At 43.4% G+C, this 26902-nt stretch overlaps 1 long non-coding RNA gene across 1 annotated transcript in view; it reads right to left on the bottom strand.

The window, feature by feature from the left end:
- LOC120096233 (uncharacterized) overlaps nt 1-26902 on the bottom strand; it is a 37320-nt gene that overhangs the window by 1522 nt on the left and 8896 nt on the right. The window lies entirely within an intron of this gene.

Genomic DNA, 26902 nt, shown 5'->3' with positions numbered 1-26902 from the left:
ATGCTATCATAGTGGAGAAAAACGGGAGATAGTATAACGTGCTCATAGGTAATAAATATTTAGAGGGGAAAAAGGCTGAGCAAAATGAAAATAAATCAAGAAAGTAGAGGCTGAGAATCTCTGTCAATAAATTTTAAATGTGTTTGATCTACCTATTTTGTATTCATCTCCTATCAGTCAACTACCTATTATGCATGTATATATGCATGTATAGATATATGTATGCATGTATGTATTTGTCTATTATCTATCTGTCTATCATCTATCTTCATTTGTCTATAATTTATCATCTATTCAACCTCTGTCTATCTATCTATCTATCTATCCCATCTATCTATCTATCTATCTATCTATCTATCTATCTATCTATCTATCTATCTATCTATCTATCATCTATCCCATCTATCTATCTATCTATCTATCTATCTATCTATCTATCTATCTATCTATCTATCTATCTATCTATCTATCATCTATCCCATCTATCTATCTATCTATCTATCTATCTATCTATCTATCTATCTATCTATCTATCTATCTCCATACCCCTTTCACCTAAAACTTTCCTGAGAGAGAGAGTCTTGCTAAGTTTTCAGTTGGGTCTTGATCTTGTCATTCTCCTAAGCAGTTTTAGTTTACACATAGGCTTGTGTCACAAGGCTTAACACATTTGCTTCAAATAAAATATTCTGACTAATAACAGTAGACTCTGATTCATGGGTCTTTGAGAGTCTTGCTCTCAACTAATTATGTCATAGAATATATATCTAACGACAAAATGTAAGAGTGAGACTTTCTAAAATAACACAGTGCAATAAAATGAGCATAGGAGGAAATTTCAACTAATTATTTTACTAGTTGTTCTCTTGCGGTAGGAAACAATCCATTGTTCCATTTTAGCTGTGATAAGACATTCGCTTGTTATCACCTTTAGACAAGGCAGTTCAGCTACATTTCTTTGAAGAAAATGTAGATTGAGATCACAGAAGACAGTACTGGAGTGTTGACTGTACCTCCATGAGTATCCTGATGGCTGGCTTTTTGGGTAGAATGGTCCACATCTGCTGGTAGAATTCATCTTGCAACATGCCCTGTCACCAGTAACAACCAGTCAGACACGTAAATCCCCAGTGGTATAAAGAACTAGATCCAGGTATAGCTCCAATCCTGGACCCCCATTTAAGGTGGAATAAACCATTCCTCCAGCTGACATAAACATTGGCAGAACTCAGTTGTCCCCTGGAAATGGTCAGAAAAGTCTGTGTCCTGTGCCTTAAGGATAACTGGGAAGGGGCAACCTAGGAATGAGAGCTGCCTGAGTGGTCAGCTGAGGCCTCTGAAGGAACAATTGGAGCTCCATTTGTGGCAATCACTGGTAGTTACACCCCCAATTAAGTCATTGTCTTTACAGTACTGTTGCTGTCCTGCCAACCTTGGACCCTTAAGCTCTGCCTCTTGTATCCAGGTTGGTTCTCCCCTGGGAGACTTTATGATAAGATTCAATGTTCCTGCCAATTGTTCACCTTCTAGGTGAGAAAATAGGCAAGAATTCCATCCATTATCACCTACTTGGCTGCCAGGATTTATTGCTGGGGGTGCTCCTCTCTCTCCCTCCATCTTGAGCTGCTGGATTCTTGAATCTCTGTCTTTAAAGGTTCTGCCTTATTCTTTCCATCCACCAAACTTCAAATGCCACACCATCACACAATAATCATGATGCTACAGGCCGCACACAGCAGCCCTGGGGTCATTTTTTCATACATGTTGGTTAAGTTCACAGGCACACAGAGGTCCTCCAAGCAAGAGGTCCTCTTACGAAAAGTTCAGCCATCATGATTTCAACCACGATATGTTCATGAAGTTTGACTTAGATTTGAACTCCTGCCTTAGAAGTCAGAACTGGGTGGCTGGAGAGAGGACTCAGTGGTTAAGAGCACTGACTGCTCTTCCAGAGGTCCTGAGTTCAATTCCCAGCAACACATGGTGGCTCACAACCATCCATAATGGGATCTGATACCTTCTTCTGGTGTGTTAGAAGTCAGTGACAGTATATTCATAGACATAAAATAAATCTTTAAAAAAAAAAGTCAGAACTGGCTTGCTTCACTCATCTTTAACTAACCCTCCTTAGCATACTATCTACCAGAATTTCTATCCACAGCTGGTCTTAAGCTCTTTTGTGTTTACCTGGGGCATCACCCCACTGTAAGTGACATTGGGAGACTTTCTTCAGTTGTCTGTCTGTTTAAAATTACCCATGGCTCCTGTATGGATGGGTGAAGTTAGTTCATCCAAAGACTCGCACATCCTGTGTCTCCACAGTGCTCATTGTTTCCCCTCCAACACTGTGTGGATTGCTGCCCTAAGGAATGTCTTTGTACTTTTCTAGGAGCTAGGTAACCGGATCTCCCTGAATGGAAATTGTCCTTCGAAGACTTTTTGGCATCCGAGTTCACTTTCAACTCTGCAAATCTTATTTTGGAAAAAATGGTCATTTATAATATCAACATTTCTAGATCATGTTTTCAAGACAGCTACAGGCGCATGGTGCAGCTACATGCCAAGGCTGTCTACTTCTGATCTAACAGCCCCCTAGGTTGAAACCAGAGTGAGACTTGGAGACAGCGGCCAAGAGCCCCAAAACTCTTGGGGAATATTTATAATCCCCGAATTCAACCAAAATTGTTTCCACTCAAAATTAATACTTGGAAACAGATTTTAAAGCCCAAATTTAGATGCTGTCTACAGTCTTCTGGTCGGCTGTGGAGCCAGCTTTGTGAAATAAGAGCATTTGAAGCTGACTGAATGTAAAATTGATTGTCTTTTACATTGGACAAAGTATTTAAAGGGATGCGCTCTTTATCCGAAATCTTTCATAGCAGGAGCCAGAATTGGCCGACATCCACAGCCAGGAAGGGTGGGTACTGGGCAGGCTTGCGGACTGAACCTTTGTTTACATATGTGAATCCTTTCTGGCTTAAGGAAGGGGCTCTGCTTAGTGAATAGTTAGGGCTCATATTTAGGGAGGTAATGCGATCCAGTGGAAGGCACTTGGCCTGGAAGCTAGAAAGCTCAGTTCAAAGTGCTCCTTTATCAGTTCCAAGCTGTGCAATCTTGAATAAATCATTTAGCCTCTCCGTTTCTCCATAAATAAACGGAGGCCTACCAGTCCTGTTCTGCCTGCCTCTAAAGAGCTGATGAGAGGCAGGAAGAGCTGCCCCAATACCAGATGCATAGTTACTGTGTGCTGTTCCAGCATTAAAAAATTCCCTGTTCAAATCTCAGCAGTCTTTGCTGGCTCAGATCAGGGCATCAGACCTTGCGTAACCCAGTGCTTTGATGTGAAGACAGAAACATAAACAGAAGTAAAATTGGTTGCCCAAAAATGAGCCCTGGTTATGAAATGAATTCTAATTAGGGCACCATCTTTGTCCTAATGCCAAGGGACTCTCCTCTCCCTCTCCTCCTCTCCCTCTTCTCCTCTCCTCTCTCCTACTCTCCTCTCCCCTCTTGTTCTCCTCCCTTCTTCCCTCCCATTTCTTCTCTTATCCTCTTCTTCCATTGCACAGATTATCAAACGTAGCCACTCACAGCCAACTTAAGCCACTGAGCTGTCAATTATTCATATATTTCTGTATTCATGCATTTCACAAAATGTTATGAAGACATGTAAAGTTCCAGGCAATGTTCTATGTTAGGGCTGGCAATAACAGCCCCGAGTTTCAGATCATCAATAAATCTCACTTTAAATTTAAACTTACATTTAAATTGCCCACACATCAACAACCAAGGATTACTTTTTAATACTGTGTGGGCACAAACATTTTTGAAAATGTCATGGGATATATTTAGGCTTAAAAGTTGTCTGCTGTCCCTGAAATACAAGCGTGCTTGAGCATCTAACCTTCTCACTTGCTTCGTCTCTCCATGCCACCTGTGTGTTGGGAATGGAGGGGCCGTTTCCTCAGGCACATATGCATCTCATGGTAGGAGACAGATACAAGAACGTACAAGATGCATATCTCAGCTTGCAATAGCTGTAGCTAAAAGGTTTATTATTGAAAATATCTCGAGTCAAAAATGCGATTAGGATGCAGAGGAGAAAACCTGGTCTGTAATGCGCCTGTAGCATTAACATAATGCCCTGAGCTGATCCAGAGAACCCACACATGGGTGTGGTGTTGTGTTGCATTCTGAAATACCAGTGCTGGAGAGGTAGGTACAAGAGAATCCCTGGGACTTGCTGGAAAGACAGCCTAGGTGACTTGGTGAGGTTAGTGAGAGACGATATACCAAAAAAACAATTTGACTGCGGGATACCTGATGGTGATCTTTGTCCTATGCATCCTCGCATTCTCTCTCTCTCTCTCTCTCTCTCTCTCTCTCTCTCTCTCTCTCTCTCTCTCTCTGTGTGTGTGTGTGTGTGTGTATGTGTGCGTGCGTGTGAATTTTCAAGAAAAATAAACAGTCTAGGACTGATGCGAGATCACAAGGCTGAAGATGATAGGCACAGACTTCCTACAAGACAATGAAGAATGACCATGGAAACCCGAGGTATGATTGGCTCAGGCATGCAGTAGCTACCTCACTTCTCTAACTGGCCAGATCTATAGTTCAAGTTTTTGAGAGAAGCTAAATATTCATATTATTTCTTAGAAACCTTCCAAGACTTGGCAGTCAGGCAGTGCTTCCAAATATGATAGTGACCAAGGGAAATGTGCCAGTGGGATGGACCTAGACCATACACTGTGAAGTAATGTCCTTCCAAAATGGAAACATTGCATCTTGAAGGGAGGGTCATTAAGGCTTAGGAAACAAACAACTCACAAGTTCCAGGAAATCCCTGAAACGTATAAGATTCATAAAAGCCACTTCTTCCTCAAATTATATAGGCAGCAAAAAATTATTGGAAAGAAGAGACTCTAACCTGTGAAGGTGTCTGCAAGTTGTGCAAGGAGTTCCAGAAATGGAACTTACATGAGTCTTCACCCAAACTATGTGAACTTTTGTGTGATACCACTGCCTCTGAGTCACCCATGTCCTGCAAGTAGTCCTAATAAACTGACTGGCTCACCAAGCTATAGTTGGGTGTAATCATTTCTCTTATCTGCTGTTGGTTTGCTTTATTTGGTATTGAATAGATATTTGTTCATAGCTCCCAGGTAATGTCACATGGTGACATGGTCCACCAGTTTGCCACTGTGACGTAGATTTTCGGAAAATATCACAATTAACAAGGCCTTTGCTAAGTACTAGCTGGGAAAGGGGAATGACCTGAATGGTCTATGGCATAGTAGCATTTGCAACTGTCCTAAGCCACAGACTTGAACTACAGTCTGACTTACAGAGCTAATGACTTCAATAAGACTTAATTCTCCCCTGGCAGAGAGGAAAAGCAGACTGAGTATTTTTGTCAGGAATGACCATGTACGTTTGAATTTAAGCAATAAAGTGGTAAGTGTTTGGTGGGAATTCTGAATGGGAAATTTGTGGCTTCAGGAAATGTGATTCAAGAAAAAGCCAGCACTTTAGATAAAATTTCCAGTCACAAATTTGGGGGTTTGGGAACGTCCTTGGCTGTTTCCCTAGAGAATCTTTGAAGAGATTTCTGAATGTGAATAGGAAAAGAAAATATTCTAGCTAAAATCAGGACCAGCAAAAGGAAGGCAAAAAAAAAGTCCACTTATTCCCATATAGTGGCTCAGATCTCTTTTGAATGGGATATTCAAGCTGAAGCAACAACATTATAGGAAATATAAAACATGTCTAATAATGCTGTGTGATATATACATTATGTGCATATGTGCATGAGTGTATGCATATGTGTATATGTGGTGGGCATGTGTATAATGCATATATGTGTGTGATGTGTGTGTCTGAACTTGTGTGGGGGTCACAGGGCAACATTGGGTATTGTACCTCACCTTCAGCCTTTTTGAAACAGGGTCTCTTGCTCTCTGTTGCATACACTAGACCAGCCAGTCTGTGACCTTCAGGAGACTCTTGTATTCACCTCTCACAGCCAGACTGGGATTAGAGACATTCACTACCGCCCTTGCCTTTACACAGCTTCTAGGGACCTAAACGGAGGCCCTCAGAACTGTGAGGCAAATACTTTAGCCCACTGGCCATCTCCCCAGCCTTCCTAATTGCTTCTGACTTATGATGCCTCAACCATAACTTTCTGGAAATCAAAGATAAAGGTCTCTTGTCCCCAAGCTCTCAAAGTACGTCACACATATGGCTTTTCTGGTTAGCATCAGCCTCAGCCTCTCCCTGACTTTGATTATAGTGATCTCTGTCTGATTTAACTCTTAATATCATTCTCAAAAAGAATATAGTAAGAATAAGCATGTGGGGAGGCAGGGAAGTGACTCAGTGAGTTAAAGGTTTGCTGCGAAAGCCTGAGGACCTATGTTCATATATCCTTAGCACATATATCAAGCAAAGTGCAGTACGATGATTTTGCAACCCACATGTTTCTATGGAAGGATGGGCAAGGAGACAGGTGTACCTCTGGAAGCTGCTAGGCCAGACCATCTGAGATGTGCAATGGTGAACGGCAAGCTGTCTCAAACAACATGGGAGGTGAGTTTGTTATCTGATCACCACTTGTGTACTGTGGTATCTCTCTGTACACACACACACACACACACACACACACACACACACACACAGAGGGAAGGAGAGGGAGATAGAGGCAGAAAGAGACAGGGAGAGAGAGAGAGAGAGAGAGGGAGAGAGAGAGAGAAATGGGGGGGGAGACAGAGACAGAAACAGAAACAGAGACAGAGATCACTGGTCAGAAAAGCCAGTGCAAATGGTCTCATCTAACCCCTTTCTCTGGAGAAGTTCTTGTGCCAGTCCTGCTTTATTCCTGTGTAAACAGAAGGGATAATACAGATCTCATAATGACAGCATTATCTTGTGTCATGCCTGGTATGCAGTTGGCGCTCAGTCCTTGCTCCTTTTCCATTGTTTCCTTCCAATGTTAACCAAACCTCTGAAGTCCTGAAATCCAAATGGAGTGTGTCCAAATTCTCTCATCTCTCCTAGAAGGCCAAGGGTGAGCTAATGGAGGATGACCTCAGAGTACCACCTCCAAATCCCAGGATTCCCTAGGTAGAAATGCACACTGAGTATTTTTCTCCAGCAACCCTGACCCTTGCCACACTTAATAAATCAATTAGTGAGCATGGTCCATTTATTCTACAGACCTTGGCTTGTTTTCCATCTGCTCAGCCTAAGACAGTCTTGGCCCACGAGGGGCTGTCCATCCAGAGAAGTGCAGCCTTGTAAACAGAAAGTGCCATAAAGTATTACAAATATGTATTGGGTGGCAGATGTTGGAGCCAGCTCACCCTCACATCTGGAAAGAATATGCACTGTAAGATTTTCTGAGCAATGCCTTCCCCAAAAACCTCTGTAAAAGTGGTTAGCATTCTGAGTGTACAGAACATGGTGGTGTGCTACCAGTGCCCTGAGCCCTGCTGAAATCGACAACTGTGTTGGCAGCTTGGAGGGCCCCTCTCCTACTGTAACAGCAAGATGGGGATTCTAGAGAGAATTAGATTTTGTGTCTGGGTATTATACAAACACATCACCCTATGAGAACTGCTTTACATCAAAGGGTGGAAAACACAACAGCTGGCCTTGAAGAAAGAGGAGAGGAAGGGAAGCAAGGGATCCTCAGGCTGAAGGACTGGTTCTGTTTGGTGAGCTGAACACAGGGCTTCCCTCTGAATGGCCTCTGCCAGGCATGCTGCTCTCCTGGCTGACAGAGCTCGGAATGAATGGCCTGTGTACTCCTGTTTTCACACAGTCCATCAGCTCCAAATGAAAGGTTTGCGCTGCAGCCAGGAACAGAAAATGATGACTCTGCGTCACTCTGGGAAACGAGGATAATTTAAGCAGACCCCAGCCTCAGAGATCTCTCAATGTGCTATCGAGCAGGGACCTCCCAGGACTGTTTGTCCTTAAGGCCCACCCACTGCTGCCAGCCCAGGTTTGCCCATTCTAAGGAACTCCCAAGCTAGGGAATCCCTTGTGTCCCTCTGACATCTGGGAAGGAATTCAGATCTTTGGCTTCTTCCTTAGTGAAGAGATATGTGGTTTACTAGTAAAGGTTAAAAGTAGAAGCTAGCTATGCCTGGGAAAAGCAAAGCCCAGTCTATAGAGTGTGTGTGTGTGTGTGTGTGTGTGTGTGTGTGTGTGTGTGTGTGTGTGTGTGTGCGAGAACACTCGTGCTCACTCAGGTATGAATGCAAGTGTCTGGGAAATCCAGAAGAGGGTGTCAGAACCCCTGGGGCTGGAGTTACAGATGGTTATGAGCGTTGGGAACTGAACTGTTGTCTTCTACAAGGAGAGCATGCCCTCCTAACTGTTGGGCTATCTCTCTAGCTCCCACCTTTGTATTAAGACAGGCTTCCTCCTTTGTCCTGAGCTCATCCAATAGGCTAGACTGGCTCTCCTATTCAGAGATCTAGCTGTCTCAGCTCTCTAGCTCAAGAATTACCAAATGCCACCTTGTTCCCTACCACCCAACACATTCAGCTTTTCTTAAACGAGGGAACTGGAGATTGAACTCAGATCCAGTCTGATGGACTAAGTTATCTCACCCCAACCCCCAGGGGTATCTTGATACAGCTGACCATTGGTTAATGAGGCCAGTGGGCAAATCCTTGTAGAAGAGTAGACTTGTAGAAGAGGCAGCAGTCAATGTGAGCAAATGCTAAGCATTTCATCCCCACCTCCCTCAGTCACTAGGGACAACATTGCCTAGCTAAAGGCTCATTACAGAACTAATACTAGCTGCTTTGGCTGCCAATGACTCGTTTTACCCACCCCCTGTCACCCACCTTTGTGTGTATGTGCACACGCATGCACATGTTTGTACGCGTGAAGGTAGTGTCTGCAGGGGCCAAAGTATCGTCAGACACCCTGGACCTGAGGTTGTGAGCAGGCAGATACAGGAGTTTGAAACAGAACTAGGGTCCTCTGCATTTGCTCTTAGCCACTGGGCCATCTCTCTAGCACCTTCTCTTTCTTCTTGTGTAATTTTCCAGGTATGTTCTCATGCACTACATACCACAGGCTTCAAATTAGACCATTAAGAGTCTGAACAGCTAATTGGCTGTCATGGGAATGGTGGGGCTTAAGGTGAACAGAAGGTTGTGTGTCCACGCTCAGTCCTCAGACTGTTCCTTTCCAGAGCACAGGCCCGGCAGTGCAATTTCCTCTTGTTTTCAAAAGAAACCAGGAAATTTGATTTTTATTTTAAAATAGTCATAAAAACATTTTTGTTACATGAATAGCTGTGTGTTGTGGATTGGTTCTAATACTATTTGTGTTCATTTGGCTCCCAGAATCACACGGGAAACTGCATAGTTGCCTGTAAGACGCTGAGGGGCCCTGCCTCCAGTTGGCCCTAATTGGTAAGTCAAGGTGCTGGTGGCCAATGGCTGGACAGAGAGTCAGAGTTGGGACTTCAGATTTCCTAGGCAAAGGGACCATGAAGGAGGAAGAGTTTTTAGAATCTCCATGATGGAGAAACAGAAACGTCAAGCTTGAGAGATTCAGAAGAGAAAGCATACAGTCATGTAAGAATCTGGGTAAGAGTGGCCCCAGGAGCCAGTCCCCTGATTAGCTCTGGGAGAGCAGAGATGAAACACAGATTTTAGTAAATAATAATTCAGGAATATTGGAAGGGAGGCATTGACAACATGGAAATTGGGGAGTGGCCCAGCCATTGAGCTGCTTTGTGCATATTAAAAATAAGGTGTTCTCTCTCTCTCTCTTTCTTTCTCTCTCCCCCCCCTCTCTCTCTCTCTTTCTCTCTCAGTGTGTGTGTGTGTGTGTGTGTGTGTGTGTGTGTGTGAATGTGGCCACACCCAGAGGACGTGTGCCGAGAGGTCAGAGGACAATCTTAGCTCACAGTCCTGGAGTTGCACCTTTCTTGAGTCAGGATCTCTGGTTGTTTGCTGTTGTACGTGTCAGGCTAGCTGTACTACAAGCTTCTGGGGGTTCTATCTCCATTCCCTCCCTTTCCAAAGAAGCATTGCAATTGCAAAAGCATGCTATTGTGCCCAAGTTTGTGTGACTTGATGGGATTTGAAGTCAGTTCCTCATACTAGTGTGACAAGTGCTTTAAGCAATGAGCCATCTCCCTAGCCTTAATGTATTAGTTTGGTTTGTTGTAGTTCTAACAGTGTTCACCAACCTCTTACTTCATACATGGTACATTACTCCCCCTTCCCTCATTTTATTCTTTTTTTCTTTTCTTTTCTTTTCTTTTCTTTTCTTTTTCTTTTATTAACTTGAGTATTTCTTATTTACATTTCGAGTGTTATTCCCTTTCCCAGTTTCCGGGCCAACATCACCCTAACCCCTCGCTTTCTTTATGGGTGTTCCCCTCCCCATCCTCCCCCCATTGCCGCCCTCCCCCCAACAATCACGTTCACTGGGGGTTCCGTTTTAGCAGGACCCAGGGCTTCCCCTTCCACTGGTGCTCTTACTAGGATATTCATTGCTACCTATGGGGTCAGAGTCCAGGATCAGTCCATGTATACTCTTTAGGTAGTGGCTTAGTCCCTGGAAGCTCTGGTTGCTTGGCATTGTTGTACATATGGTGTCTCGAACCCCTTCAAGCTCTTCCAGTTCTTTCTCTGATTCCTTCAACGGGGATCCTGTTCTCAGTTCAGTGGTTTGCTGCTGGCATTCGCCTCTGTATTTGCTATATTCTGGCTGTGTCTCTCAGGAGAGATCTACATCCGGCTCCTGTCGGTCTGCACTTCTTTGCTTCATCCATCTTGTCTAATTGGGTGGCTGTATATGTATGGGCCACATGTGGGGCAGGCTCTGAATGGGTGTTCTTTCTGTCTCTGTTTTAATCTTTGCCTCCCTATTCCCTGCCAAGGGTATTCTTGTTCCCCTTTTAAAGAAGGAGTGAAGCATTCACATTTTGATCATCCATCTTGAGTTTCATGTGTTCTAGGCATCTAGGGTAATTCAAGCATTTGGGCTAATAGCCACTTATCAATGAGTGCATACCATGTGTGTTTTTCTGTGATTGGGTTACCTCACTCAGGATGATATTTTCCAGTTCCAACCATTTGCCTATGAATATCATAAAGGCATTGTTTTTGATAGCTGAGTAATATTCCATTGTGCAGATGTACCACATTTTCTATATCCATTACTCTGTTGAAGGGCATCTGGGTTCTTTCCAGCTTCTGGCTATTATAAATAAGGCTGCTATGAACATAGTGGAGCACATGTCTTTGTTATATGTTGGGGCATCTTTTGGGTATATGTCCAAGAGAGGTATAGCTGGATCCTCAGGCAGTTCAATGTCCAATTTTCTGAGGAACCTCCAGACTGATTTCCAGAATGGTTGTACCAGTCTGCAATCCCACCAACAATGGAGGAATGTTCCTCTTTCTCCACATCCTCACCAGCATTTGCTGTCACCTGAGTTTTTGATCTTAGCCATTCTCACTGGTGTGAGGTGAAATCTCAGGGTTGTTTTGATTAGCATTTCCCTTATGACTAAAGATGTTGAACATTTCTTTAGGTGTTTCTCAGCCATTCGGCATTCCTCAGCTGTGAATTCTTTGTTTAGCTCTGAACCCCATTTTTTAATAGGGTTATTTGTCTCCCTGCAGTCTAACTTCTTGAGTTCTTTGTATATTTTGGATATAAGGCCTCTATCTGTTGTAGGATTGGTAAAGATCTTTTCCCAATCTGTTGGTTTCTGTTTTGTCCTAACCACAGTGTCCTTTGCCTTACAGAAGCTTTGCAGTTTTATGAGATCCCATTTGTCGATTCTTGATCTTAGAGCATAAGCCATTGGTGTTTTGTTCAGGAAATTTTTTCCAGTGCCCATGTGTTCGAGATGCTTCCCCAGTTTTTCTTCTATTAGTTTGAGTGTATCTGGTTTGATGTGGAGGTCCTTGATCCACTTGGACTTAAGCTTTGTACAGGGTGATAAGCATGAATCAATCTGCATTCTTCTACATGTTGCCCTCCAGTTGAACCAGCACCATTTGCTGAAAATGCTATCTTTTTTCCATTGGATGGTTTTGGCTCCTTTGTCAAAAATCAAGTGACCATAGGTGTGTGGGTTCATTTCTGGGTCTTCAATTCTGTTCCATTGGTCGATTTGTCTGTCTCTGTACCCCCATTCAGTTTTTATCACTATTGCTCTGTAATACTGCTTGAGTTCAGGGATAGTGATTCCCCCTGAAGTCCTTTTATTGTTGAGGATAGTTTTAGCTATCCTGAGTTTTTTGTTATTCCAGATGAATTTGCAAATTGTTCTGTCTAACTCTTTGAAGAAATCGATTGGTATTTTGATGGAGATTGCATTGAATCTGAAGATCGCTTTTGGTAAAATGGCCATTTTTACTATATTAATCCTACCAATTCATGAGCATGGGAGATCTTTCCATCTTCTGAGATCTTCTTCAATTTCTTTCTTCAGAGTCTTGAAGTTCTTATTGTACAGATCTTTTACTTGCTTGGTTAAAGTCACACCGAGGTACTTTATATTATTTGGGTCTATTATGAAGGGTGTCGTTTCCCTAATTTCTTTCTCGGCTTGTTTCTCTTTTGTGTAGAGGAAGGCTACTGATTTCTTTGAGTTAATTTTATACCCAGCCACTTTGCTGAAGTTGTTTATCAGCTTTAGTAGTTCTCTGGTGGAACTTTTGGGATCACTTAAATATACTATCATATCATCTGCAAATAGTGATATTTTGACTTCTTCTTTTCCGATCTGTATCCCCTTGACCTCCTTTTGTTGTGTGATTGCTCTGGCTAGAACTTCAAGAACTATATTGAATAAGTAGGGAGAGAGTGGGCAAATCCCACTAAAATCAGGGACTAGACAAGCCTCATTTTCTTCTTATCTCAGTACTATTCTAATGAAATTGTTGGTTAGGCCAATAGCTATTATGTGCAATGTTTCCACTCACTGGAAGGAACAAGTGGATGTCCTGAGTGAATCTGTGTTGTTCACATGGGCACAGTCAGGCCAAGGACCTGGATCCCACAGAATAGCAGAGCCTTCCCTGGGTGAGGCTCAGAGGGATGGAAAAGCCTTCCTTGGGACAGAGTGTGAACACTAACAGCGTGTGCAGAAAATGTTCATTTTAGCTTCTTCTCTGCCCCCAGGTAAAACATCTTGAAGACTACTCCAGATACTGTCCGTAATGAGATTGGCTCAACCTGTCTGCATGTTCAGATGTATATAATAATCCTGTCTATGTGGTCAGATATATATAATAATCCTGTCTATGTGGGCAGATGTATATAATAATCCTGTCTGAGTGTTCAGATGTCTGTAATATTGCTGCCCCCTTGCTTAGCTCTATGTAATGACCCCATCTCCTTATTCAGGTGTATGGAATAATCCCACTGTCCTGTTCAACTATATATAATGAGCATTCTATGGATAATAAACATGCTGAGATTCTATAACACTTCCTCCTGGTTCAGGCATATGGAATAATCCTGCCTTGCTGTTCAACAGTGTACAATAAATGTGCCGTACTCTCATAGCCCCACCTCCCTGTTCACTGTTTGACTGATCCTCCCTCCCTGTTCAACTGGATATAATAAACATCCTGAGCTTCTGGGGTGGGGCAGTTTCTCCATCTGAGAGCCCAGGCTACCTGATACCAGCTTTCCTGTGTACATGTGTCTGCCTGCCGTCCATCCGTCCATCCATATCTATCTATCTATCTCTCTCTCTCTCTCCCTCCCCCCACTCTGTCTCCAGTGACAGGGGTCTTACTATGTAGCCCTGGCTGACTGGGAACTCACATAGACCTGCCTGCCTCTGCCTCCCAAATGCTTCAGTTGAAGGCATGTATTACTGCGCCCAGCACCTTCATCAAGCTTCTTAATTTTAGTGGAAATAACTCAGCCTCTTGAATTCCTTGGTTCAGTGTGTCATTTTTTCCCTTTACTTTCAGTAGCATTCTCTAACACTCTCTTTCTATGCCATGAGTCAGTCCCACGTTTTCTTTGAAGACCTAGCCGTCCTACACCCTTCGCTCTGAGTAAGTGTGGTACAGAATAGGCATCGGATCTGCTGAGGGACTACATAAACAAAGTGTAGAGCAAGGGCAGATCTGCACTAACACTGCAGGAGAGACATCATCTTGTCCTGTTCTTGGATGTTCTTGCTTCCTATTCTGTGCCCACATGACTTCCCACATTTCATGTGTGTGAACCAGATCCCATAGTGAATTCTCTCACCTAGACAGGTGTCTGTCCCCTCCTCCACCTATTACCTATTATCTAGCCCCCTGTCTCCCTCTCCATTTCTCTCTCTCTCCCCCTCTCCACCTGTTATATATCATCTATTTATCTGCTATCACCTATCTATCTATTGATCTATCTATCTATCTATCTATCTATCTATCTATCTATCTATCTACCTACCTACCTATCATCTACCTATCATACCCACCTATTCATGAACTATCTGCTCATGAGTTATCCTCATTGTTCTTTTTCTCCAGAGAGTCTTAGAACATATTTTATGTCTTTGTGAAATTTCATCCTCAAAGTCGCTGGGTTATCTCAAGAGTGTTTAGGAAAATTAAGGCTGCTATTAGCTCTTCCTTTGTAGGTCCTCTGCTAGGGCTGCTTCTGCTCCACAAGCTTCCCTTCTTCTACCTGACTCCAAAATCCTTTACCATCTTTTGTTGACACTTCTTCAGTTATTGTTGTCTTTGAGGCCTGTTAACTTTAATTTTTTAAATGTATTTGAGTGTTTTACCTATGCGATTGTCCAGGTACCACATGTGTGTGCTTGTGCCATCAGATCTTTGGGACTGGAGTTACAGTTGTCTGTAAGACACTGCATGTGTTCTGTAAAACAAATCTCAGTCCTCTGGAAGAGCAGCAAATGCTCCTAACTTCGGAGCTGTTGCTCCAGCCCCTCCTTTAAAAATTTTAGTTATTCAAAAAAGGACATTTGATATTTCATTTCATATTTTACTTAATTGTGAATGAATATTAGAGGGAGAGAGGGGGAAGAGATGGATAGATAGATAATAGATGATGGATTAATAGATAGATACTAGCTAGGTGATAGATAATAGATAGATGATAGACAGACAGACAGACAGACAGACAAACTCTATGTGTATATGCCCCCAGCACTTATGCCGGGGTTTGAGAGAAAGCTTGCAGGCTTAGTCTCCCTTTCCACCTATGGGTTCTTGAGATCATACTCTAGTTGACAGGCTCCATGACAAGCAGATTTATGTGCTGAGCCATCTTTCCAGGTCCCTAGTACCTTTCCTTTTTTGTTGTTGTTGTCTTTTATTGGATGGGAGAAAAATTAAGTACATATTGCCCGTCATGCTAATTTCAAAGAACCCTTCCATGTGGGAGGAGACTCTTGGAAGTGGTGAAAACGTTTACAGCATTGACAATGAAGGTGGTTTCATGGCTGTATGGGCATATGCTTATTTCCAAATACACCAATTTGTGTGTGTGTGTGTGTGTGTGTGTGTGTGTGTGTGTATTCGTTATCATATAGATTACTATATGTGACAAGTGTATGTATCTTAAATGTTACATTTATAATGTTATACGTCAATTTCCACTTCGATTAAACAGTTAAAATTTCTATAACCATCTATGAGGTAAACAAAAATAAAACTGAAGAGCAGAGGAGGAAAGCGAATCAATGGGCAGCTCAGCTAGCTTCCCAACCGTTCAGTCACAGCTTATGTCTTAAAACACAGTACCAATAACGAAGGGAAAGGCAAGGGTCCTGTTTGACCTGAGGGTGTTTAATCTCTTCAAGGACTTACCATGATGAAAACACGGAGGCAAGTGTTATGAAGCCACTGGAGCAAAGAAAAGTGGGGTTGCAAATAAAGCAGGAAAGAAGATGGAAGGAGGGTGTCACAGCAGGGGGAGGGGTAGGCATGCTCTCCTGCACCAGACCAGACCTCAGCAGCCCAGGACTGAACCCTTCAGAAGAAGCAAAGGAGTTAGGAGCCCAGGAGTGCTGGACAGGCCTTCTGATTTCACAGGGTTGAACTCTGTGGAGTTGAAGGTTCTGCCTCATCATAAAAACAAAACAAAACAAAACAAAACAAAACAAAACAAAACAAAACAAAAGTTCTGGCTTAGAACAGACCACAGGGTCTGTAGGTCAAGTTTGAAAGCAGGTTAACTGAATGACTTTGGCTGCAGGCCCTTTGTGAGGAGATAGACCAAATGTTGGCCAGGGATACAGGTATGAGAAGACCCTCCTGAGCTGGAGGGAATCACTTCTAAGTAAAATATTGCCTGGAAGTCCGTTTCTGACCAGGATATGTTTGTTTCTCTAGAACAGAGCTGTACCTGACTGAGAGTGAATGAACAACTTGCTGCTAGAACCTACTGAGCCTTGTATGACCTGACCTCCAGGACTGAAAATCACAACCTCCAATTCACGTATTACAACAAAGTTCAGAATGCCTAAGGGGAAGATAATTAGGCTATATACTCTTGAGGAAAGGGACACAAAAGAATTTGTGGACATTTAAAACCACTGGATGGATCTTTTTAATTACTAAATTGGACAATGTTTTCTTTTGTCTTTTCTTAATCTAATGGAAGGAAAGATGAATGAACTTTATTGATATGTTATGACTATCAAACACGTGTGACATAAAAAAATACATCAGTTAAAATTTCATTCTCTTGCTGGGAAGACATAAGGGAGTTCAAAGTCTTCTCTTACTCTGTGCTATGGTTAGAATGCATCTCCTAATTCCATCGTTTGAGAACTTGGTTCTTGTCCTAGTTCGTTGAGGGTTTTTGGTGCCACTTCTAGGAATTTGGCATTTGTCACTAGGCTCGCACAGGAAGTAGGCTCAGATAAGAATAACAATGACCATGGGGCTTTGTTTACTATTTTGCTTAGTTATTACCTTGTGTGATCCTTTTGCTTACTACTTTACTTAATTACTATCTTGTGTGACCTTCTTGTTTACTCCGCTTGATCATGTTGTCTTTGATCTAAAAACCGACCATGTGTTTTGGATAGACCAGAATGATATAAAAGCAGGCTGGAGAGAACTAAAGCTGCTTCAGCCGCAGCACTGGCTGGAGTCAGTTATAATTTTGTCTAATTGTTTTCTTCTTTTTCAATCCTCCCTCCCACCCTTGAGACCCTGTTGACTCACTGAGCTGGCTTGGTCACTAGTTGGGTTTAGTTGTCGACTGGATACAGACTAGAGTCATCTGAGGGGAAAGCCTTGATTGGCAGGTGGCCATGTCTGTGGGGGATTGCCTTGATTGTTAACTGGTGCAGGAGGGAAGCAGCATCTCTAGGCAGGGGGTCTTTGGCTACGGTAGAAAGCTACTAAACATGAGTCTGTGAGTGAGCCATAGCACAAGCCACAAGCAATATCTCTCCGTGCTTCTTGTCTCTAGGTTCCTGCCTGGAGTCACCGCCCTAATTTTTTCCAATGATAGATTGTGACCTAGAATTGTAAGCCAAATAACCCCTTTCCTCCTTCCCACTTTTGTTGTTGTGCTGTGTTTGTTTGTTGTTTGTTTGTTTGTTTGTTAGGTCAGAGTGTGTGATAACAGAAAGAAACTAGAACCATCCTCAGCAGAGCAGAGGTGAGAGGCAGAAACTTTGCACAGTGGGAGATGAAGGCAAGGTGCCTGTACAGTCTCAGCCTGTGACCTTCCCTGCAGAGGTGTGTACGAGCACCAATTCACACTGGATAAGACACTGATGACAAACCAAAGGAATGAGTCTACACATCTAGCTCGATGAACCAATGAGTGTGACTTAAAGCAGCACAGGGAAGCTACGTTAACATAGGTGACAGCTTCCATAAACTCCATTCCTCAAGGGTCCTGTACAACTTTCAGGTAACACTCCATTGGAGAGTGCATTCTTCTCAGCAACCGTTGCTATTTATCTATAACCTTTGGGAGGGGCCTCATGAGTCATATGACTTCCTGAGTTTACGGAGTCTGGTGAACCTCCTCATCTTCCTTTATCCTATGAGTCTCTGTAGGTCCATGAGGCAAAGTTTCTGAGAGAAAACAACTAAACAGCAGTGATTATGTGTTGGGGAACAGACGGCTGTGCTGTGAAAGCAGGTTTTCTAGGCTTCCCTCCATGGTGTGATAATGCAGGTTAAAGAGCCCCCTCAAATGTCAACCCTGTTATCTTGGACTTCCTAGTCTCCAGAACAATGAACCAATTAACTTCTCTTTATATTTAGCTAAATCAATGGCATCCAGATACAGGAAGGAAGAATGGGCTAAGATGTTCTACTTGTCGCTCTGTTACACATATTTAGAAAGGAGTCTTCGTTTTGGGGAGGTGTGAACAATCTTGTATTAAGCAGATAATTTCACTAATCCTTATAATCGTTCTTTCAATGCCCCTGCCCCGGGTAGGTATTGTCCTTAGTTACACTTATGTATTTCATTCAATAAATATTTATTCACTACATATGATATTTCAGGTCGTTAAAGAACTGTAGTTTAGTTTGTTTATTCATTCAGCAAATCTTATTGAGTTCCCATGATGTCCTAGGGTACATCGAGAGTCTGGCAACACTTTTGAGCAAGATGCAACAAGTGGCTTCTGTTTAACTCTTGAGGGGGTGAACCCAAACATAATTCCAGATATGTGTGTGTGCGCGCAACATTTGGGAGACTGCGGCATATTACATAGTGAGTTCTAGGCCAGCCAGGGCTAAAATGATAACTTTTCTCAAAAAAAAAAAAAAAAAAAAAAAAAAGACAAGGGCCTGGAGAGGTGGCTCAGGAGAAAAGAATGTTTGTTGCTCTTGCTAAGGATCCACGTTTGGTTTCCAGTACCCATGTTAGGTGGTTCACAACCACCTGTAACTCTATCTCCAGCATATTTGAGTCCCTCTTCTGGCTTCTTAGGACATCTCATTCATGTTCAAGCCCTCCCAACCCCACACATAGTTAAAACAAAAATTAAAATCTTTTTTAAAACCCCTAAACCAAAACTAAGGTATGTGTCTAAGGCTGGACAGAACTAAGCTATCCTAGGCTATAACCATCATTGATAGATTGATTCACAGGGGCTGGGACTGAGGGAGGCAATAGGGAGCTTTGACTGTACCAGGAAGTCTTGATCTCTACCAGGAAATGGTAGACACTAAAGAAGAATATTTGATGAGGAAAGAGTCTGTCCATTTGTTCAACCATATGGCTTTAAGCCCAAGGAGCTGATATTTTGGGCATTCTAAGCCAGAGAAACAGGGCATGTATCTAGGGGAAGGATATGCCTCAGCTTTTTCCACATCTCTACAGATGGCTGTTCTCTTTGCTTCCTGTAAGATTTCAGCGGTATTTCTTGAGTCCATGGTATCTACTAACTCAATTTGTGACCTGGTACCTCAAAGAGAAGGTAGGAAGTCAATGTTGGTTCAGGCACTGACACATTCAGTCAGCCGATAGTAATGACGCATTAAGGAGGCCTAACTTGCATTGTGTTGGGAGATTAAGAGACTAGAACTCAAGCAGAGGGCAATTGTGAGAGGCAGAAGTGAAAGGGAGAGAGGTGGGGCTGGGACAGTGGTTTGGTGGCTCTAGGTTCCAAGTGAGAGAACATGCCTCAGTGTATAAAGCAGAGAGCGATCAAGGAAGGCACCTAAACTTAGTCTGCAGATGAGCTAACATGAGCGCCCATACACATGCAAACGTATGGATGCATACACTGCACATACATACACACGAAAAAAGAAAAGGAAAGGAAAACCTGAATTTGCAGATGGCTGGTCCCAAGATAGGGTGGGTGTTGGGAGCTTTTCTGGTCTGTTGCTGTTGTAATTACAGCATCGGAAAGCTTGCGTGACATTGCTAATTTTAGAGAAAATGGGACACTGATATCTGCAGGAACACGCAGGCTTGGGACGCGGATTAACACTCCCACCTCTCACAGAAGCAAACCTCAAAACGGTGTCGGCATTGGGAAATATTATTATTAGAAGAATGTTCCTGAGGATGAAATGAAAAACTGTAATGTCAGCTCTTTAGAAGGGTTTCGTGAGACTGAGTGGTAATAAAACAGCCGGGGGGCAAGCTATTCGTGGAACTGAGCTCTAAAATGATGGAGTCCATTTAATTCTGTTTTACTGTGGCACTGTGTGTGTGTGTGTGTGTGTGTGTGTGTGTGTGTACACAAAAATAAATTAGTAAAGTAATTTCCCTCCAATTCATGAGAAGACTCTACAATGGGGTACATGTTGATGAGATTTTTCTCATTAGTTGTGGGGAAAACAAAATTTAAGTAGTAGTGATGATCATAAAAAGCTCTAGCCAGGCAGCTTAATGGGTAAAGGTTCTTGATAAGTAAATTTGATGACCTGTGTTTAAGTCTCAGAACTCATGGTGGGAAGGAGAGATCAGACTCCCAGAAGGTGTCTTTAGACCTCTACACACACACCATATTATACTTGCGCCTGCATTCACACATATCTTGAGAACATACAGCGATAATTAATTAAAGAAAAATTGAAATAACTCTGACGGAATGGCTCAGCGGGTAAGGACATTTGCTGTCAAATCTGATGATTTGAGTTTGATTTGGGGAACTCAAGTGGCATGCCCACACACTTCACCCTCAGCAAGTAAATAAAATATAATTGAAAAGCGATAGAAAGAGCGTGTGTGTGTGTGTGTGTGTGTGTGTGTGTGTGCGCGCGCGCGCGCGCACAGGAGAGTATATGTGCAGCTAAGAACGTATAAGCACAACACTGAGATACAGAAACGGGCAATTTAAGGTCACTTAAAGAAACTTTTCTTCCATGGGATGGCTTTTAAACCACACCTAGGACTAGTATAGAGGTAGGAATAAGAGTGAGAAAATGTGAAATGGTAGCATTAGAGATAAAAAGTGAGGAATATTTAGGCCTCAAACAAGCAACACGAAAGCTTATTTGCTTGTTTTGACTCAGTCAGAGAATAATTCACAGAAGACCTGAATTCTCGGGATAATGGCCCAAAAAACCCACTGCCCAGCTTCGTGACGTAACACAGACACAGGCTGACATCTTGTGAAGTTCACTGGCATTGTGTAAATACTACTGTGGATCTGTGCTGGGCTTCCACGGAGCTGGAGGAGTGTGAACTCTGAGGCCCACACGGCACAGGTGACTTTGAGCCCTCTTCATTTCCTAGTCCCCAGGCTCCCCTCTGTGCCAAGAAATAAAAGTGCTAATCTCTTGGACTTGGGCAGGGTATGTTCAGGGTATGGCTGGTACCTTTTCTCCCCCTTGCTAAGGACAAGCACTCACTGGGGACAGGTGGGCTATGGAGATGGCTCAGCCAGTGAAGTGATTTCTTCACAAGCGTGAGGATCTGCACCACCCATGTGAACAGCCAAGCTTGGGAGAGCTAATCCCAGCACTGCACAGACATAGGAGGTTCTCCGGTGCTTGCCAGAGCGGCCAGTCTTAACCAATCCAGCCTGTGGGTGAGCTCCTGGCTTAAAGACCGTGTCTCCAAATAAAATAAGGTAGAGAAATAAAAGAGAAGACACTGAAGTCCAACTTCTAGTTTCTATGTGAGCATGCAACACACACACACACACACACACACACACACACACACACACACACAAATAAGAGGGTTGAAAGGGAACATGTGGCCACTGCCACCTAAGCAACCAGCAACATCCTTAGCCGACAGCTGAGGCTTGTGCTTGAACATAGTCCCGAAAGATCAAAGTTTGCTTTACTGGTCAGCCGTCAGACTTCATGCTATCTACATGAAAAACCTATGAAACATGTGAGGTTCGGGGTTGAAGCCATTAAAGGGACACTACAGTAATGAAACGAAATACATTTAGTGTCTGTGGTTCTTGGACAATACACGGAAGTCCCAGATCAATTCACTGATGGTATCTTATTGGATGTTTGTGAGTCTTTCTAACTTGGGAACAGGAAGATCATTACCTCTCTGACCTCTGTTTGCTTCATTCTGAGATGGAGACAATGTAAGTCCTCAGTGTCTAGGCATGCCATGCTCAGAGGGTTACACAGAAGGTTATAGGTAAAAGGTAGGAAGCCTGGCACAGAGTGACACTTGGTCAAGGCCAGAACCAATGAAACAGTGGAAGGGGCAAACAGAATCCTTCCACCTTTGGAAAGACCTGAAATCCTCTGCTCTCGGTGACTCTTGGCTGTCAGCCCTGGCCATATAATTAATCACAGTACAGTGAGCTCTCGATTATCTGCACTAGTGAAGGGCAGAGGCGTGGATAATACAAAACAAGGGACAATCTAAAAGTCATTTATATCTTTGGCTTTGGAATGAAGTCAGAGAGACACACATGCACACACGCAGACCCCTCTCATTACGATTTCTATTTACTGGCTCAGGATTCCTGATTGTGGCCTCTGTAAACGGCTTCTGGAGGACTCAGCATCGACAAAGACGATGCCTTAGATATCAAAACGCTATCAGACGTAATAGACATTTGATTGGTCAAATAGCACGTCAGGTGAGAGTTGGCTGTGAAAGTGAAAGGAACCGTGTTCAAAGCCCCAGCAGGCACATGCAAGCCAAACGTGGGCACACCTGTCTGTGACTCCGGCATTCGGAGGAGGGTCACGAGGATTATGGGGGCTCCCTGGTCAGAACACGTGACTTAAAAATGGCGAGCTTCAGTCTGGGTGAGAAACCCTGCCTGACCACCTAAGGTGAAGGAGACAGAAGACATCTGACACCCACTCTGCCCTCCACATGCATGTGTGCATCAAAATGCATATGCATGCACATATACACACAGTGCAATAGACAATGCTTTAAATACAGGCAATATTGTCGTCAGTTTTTTAGCAATACCTTGGGAGGTGAGGGGGAGGGGTGGTCAGAAGTCCAAGGTCAATCCTTGGCTACCTATCAAATTGGAGGCCACACAGATTCTGCCTTTTGCCTCTCTAGCTCTTCACCTACTTGCTTATTTATGTATTCATGCCATTGTCTTTGTTATTTTGTTGGGTTTTGTTTTGTCCTTAGTGAGCATGTCTCTTAGAGTACTAGGAGGCCAATAGATCTGAATCTCTTAAAGATGTCTCTTACTGATTGGCGCCTGCCAGCAGGTTTTGAATGCTTGATTCTTCTCTTTCTGTATCTTTCCTTCCTTTCTCTCTCCCTCTTTCTCCTTTCCTTCCTGTGTCTGTCTCTATCCCCTAGTACTTCACCCTGCCTTCTTTCTGTCCCTTCCCTCCATTTCTTCTTCCTGTCTTTTACTATAGCCCTTCCTTCCTTTCTTCCTTCTTGACAGTTCTTTTTCTCTTTGTTGTCCTGTAGCTTCATCCCCCCTCCCAGCTTCTCTAAGAACCTATCATGATTTCCCTAGCTCAACTCTTTAGCAGAAAATCCATCTCCAGGGCCCTAGTCCATGGTCCGGAAGAGGAAGATGGGAAGGAAGTTGTTCCCGTTTATCTGAGGCGCCCTGGAAATTGGATGCGAGCCCCTGGGTCATGGGGCTTCCTTCCTATCCTCCAGATCGCTAAATACTTAGCATTGGGGCAAGAAAAGACAGGGGAGGGAAGGAGGGGTAGGTAGGAAGCCCATGGCTGTGTCTGCTTGTGTTTGCCTCCTACAATGGGAGGATAGGGATAGAAAAGACCCAGGCGCGACATAAATATTTCCTATTATGGAAAAACTGAAGCCACAATGGAATCCGTCATGCTTGTGATATGAGAGACGGACAATATTTCGGGGCTGCCGCCACATTGGTACCTGAATGGAGTTTATATTTTGTTTATGGAGCTCAATCCGAAGCCTTTTTATTTATTTATTTATTTGGCCCAGCCTGTGTAATTCTTCATGGGAGCTCGAAATGGCTGCGGGAGCAGCTCAATATTCCATTTATTTTATTTATAAAAGAAATTCAAAGGCTGAAAAGATGAAGTAATTGACTTACCGGGATGACAGTTAAACCCACTAAATTTAATCTTATCCTCTCAAGTACAACATATCGCGCTTACAAATTATCGCTAGGCACCAGGCAGCCCCGCGTTCCTCACCTAATGCAAATGGAATGGAGGCCGCTGTTATTGTATTATCTGACTTTACTATCGGCATTAATCCGGCTTAGCTCACTTAATGATGCCACTTGTGGCTCGGCAAAGGCTGCAGAGAAGTCTATAAACTACTTCCATTAAAATGCAAATCGGGCCCGCCGAGAAAATAAGTGACAGGGAAAAAAAAAAAAGTAGGAGACTTGGGCCCTGCGAGCTGGGCCCCCACAGCCCGCGTGATCCCAGGTGATAGCCTAGCCTCGATTATCTGCGCGGGGGCCCAGAAAGGGAGCCAGCCCCGCACGCAGCAGCCCCACAAAAAAAAAAAGTGCTCCAACAAGCCAGGCTATTTAATTTCTGGAGAGATTTATATTTCTTTTTGTTGTTAGGAAATGAACAAATACTTATCAATGTAAAAACTGCTATCTCCCATCTCCCTGCCAGGTTTTTCATACTGATATTATTTGCGCCGCATAACACAGGAAATGAAAATCTTCTCCATTCAGTCTCCGCTGTATCTCCAAATCCTCTGCGAACAGTCTGGCTGCCTCCTCCCCTCAGTCTCCCCCAACCCCCAGTTCTCTTCCTGGTAAACAGAAAGGAACACTTCTGTGAGCTAAGGAAGGAGATGGGGCTCACAATTCTACTAAACTCGAAATCTTGGGTTTCTGGGAGAGCTTTTTCTGTGCCTCTGACAATAGCTGGGACTAGTGGAAGCCGGAGGGGGCTGGGAGCTCAGCGCTAACATCTGTTTTACTTAAGGGGCCTGATTTCCTTTTAGGAGGGAAAGCATGTACTCCCTTTCAGTGCGAAGCATCCTGGGCCCTGGGGCTTGTATTGATTCTGAACAAGGCCTAATAAAAGTAAGGGGGCGATCTCCCCTCGTATTTCGATTCCTTAGTTCCAACAGTTTTTCTCCAGTTCTTCTGTGACACTGGGGAATTCTAGCATCTCTCTTTGACATTGGGTGGAACCTCGGGCCCTTCTCCTGTGGGTGGCCTAGGAAATAGAAAGATGGATAGCATCCTGCCCTGTCCTCTGTGGTCAGGGTTTCAAATCCCGTGAGGATTTATGACACTCACTGAGGGATCGATCCTGGTTTTTAAATACTACAGTACCTTTTATGGAGACAATATTACAACACAAACATTTTATCCTGCCAGGAGTATCCAGTTAAAATTGATTTGGGGCCTGTCATTGGTGAACTCCTTGCTCCAACCTCAGCTTTTTCTACAAAGGAGGAGAAAGCTAGGAGGAGAAAGCTACGGGTTCCAAAAAGGCATGGTGCTGTCTTCCCTGGGCCCCAGATCATGAGAACTTTTGGAAATCAAATGAGAGCTTCCTTCTAAGTCTCAAGTACTCTTTTTGGGCCCAAGGCAAAGATGACTAAAGTTGGGGAGAAGGGAGAGACCTTGTGTTGAAGAAGTTGGGATGAAGGATGCCTTTAATGGTGGGCCCGCCCATGGGGGTCTGTCCAGGCCTTTATGTGACCACAAATCCTTGGCCACATGGCTAGGTACTCAACGTCCCTGAGAGTTCTCAAGTCCTTTACCCTTCTCTTCAGAGAGAGCTGGGTCCTGCTTATTTTCCAATAGACTGTGCACACACTACCCTCGGCTGTGTAGTACCCATGTAGTGTTTCTGCAGCCTCATGCAGAGAGGGGCAGCTCCACAGTGGAGCCTGCAGCCAGGCAAGTGGACGTCCTTTAATCTTTCAGGGACAGTTCCTTAGGTAAAACTAGATCCTTGGCTTCCAGAAATAAAGGACTCCAGAACAAGCCATTATAAAGTTAGAATAGAGTTTATTAAAAATAGAAAGAAAGGTGATCAAAGAAAGACCAAAAATTCCACCTCGGAGCATGAGAGTGGGATTCTCAATGAGAGAGGCACAACTTATTTAAAAACAGGACAAAACAGAAACCTGTTTTAAGCACAGTGGTCAAGGGGAAGAATAAGGCACATCCAAGTGTGGGTGAAGGGTCCCCAAAGGAGAGTCACAATTAAGTGCCTTAGTGCTAGCCACATTTGGGTGACTTTCAGATGACACCTCAAAAGGGTTGCTAAAAACACCTGTTCTTTTTGCCATTTCTCTCTTCAAAAGTGAGAGTATAGGGTGGTACCTTGGGTGAGGTATCTATCAGTCTGATATGATAAAACCAGAAGCCACGAGGATTGTGCGAGTGGTTTCTAATGAGATTTCTAGAAAGTTATAGATCTGTAATTGGGAAAGGAGAAAGGCTTTAGGTATATATTGTTAATTGTCAGAACTGATGGTTCTATGCTGGTAGAGGCTTCAACCAGATTCTCAAGTAAATAACCCCTTTCTCTTCCCATGTGCTTATAGTTTTTATCTTGTCATGTACAGTATATGTTCCATATGAGAGGGTAGATGGTCAGGTAAGATGATCCAGCAGGTAAAGATCCTTGCCACCAAGTCTGACAACTTGAGTTCGATCCTAGGGACACACAGGGTGGAAGGAGAGGATCAACACACAAAAGTCATCCTCTGGCTTCCACAAGGGTGTCACGGTACGTGCCTGTGCATGCACACACATTTAAATATCTCTGTGTAACATGATGCACATACATGTACAGATACCACTTATCTACGTAGAGAGTGAGAGCAGGAAGAGTTTGTTAAACAACTACAGGAGTGGAAACTATAGTTTGAATCTCTGCTACTATACATTTATTAAAACTCAATCACAAATATGATTATATTAGAAGATGAAGTATTTAGGAATTATTTGGTTATGAGAATGGATTTTGCAGGTGGTACAAGCTTGCAGAGTTTGCTGAAGGAGGCAGAGGCAAGAGAATTACAAGGATAGGGCCCTTATGAGTGGGGTCCCAGC

Source organism: Rattus norvegicus, chromosome 13 (genome assembly GCF_021556685.1).
Source record: "Rattus norvegicus strain SHRSP/BbbUtx chromosome 13, alternate assembly SHRSP_T2T, whole genome shotgun sequence".
Taxonomy (NCBI): domain Eukaryota; kingdom Metazoa; phylum Chordata; class Mammalia; order Rodentia; family Muridae; genus Rattus; species Rattus norvegicus.
Note: the sequence above shows the minus strand (reverse complement) of the source record. Positions and strands in the feature narration are given on the sequence as shown.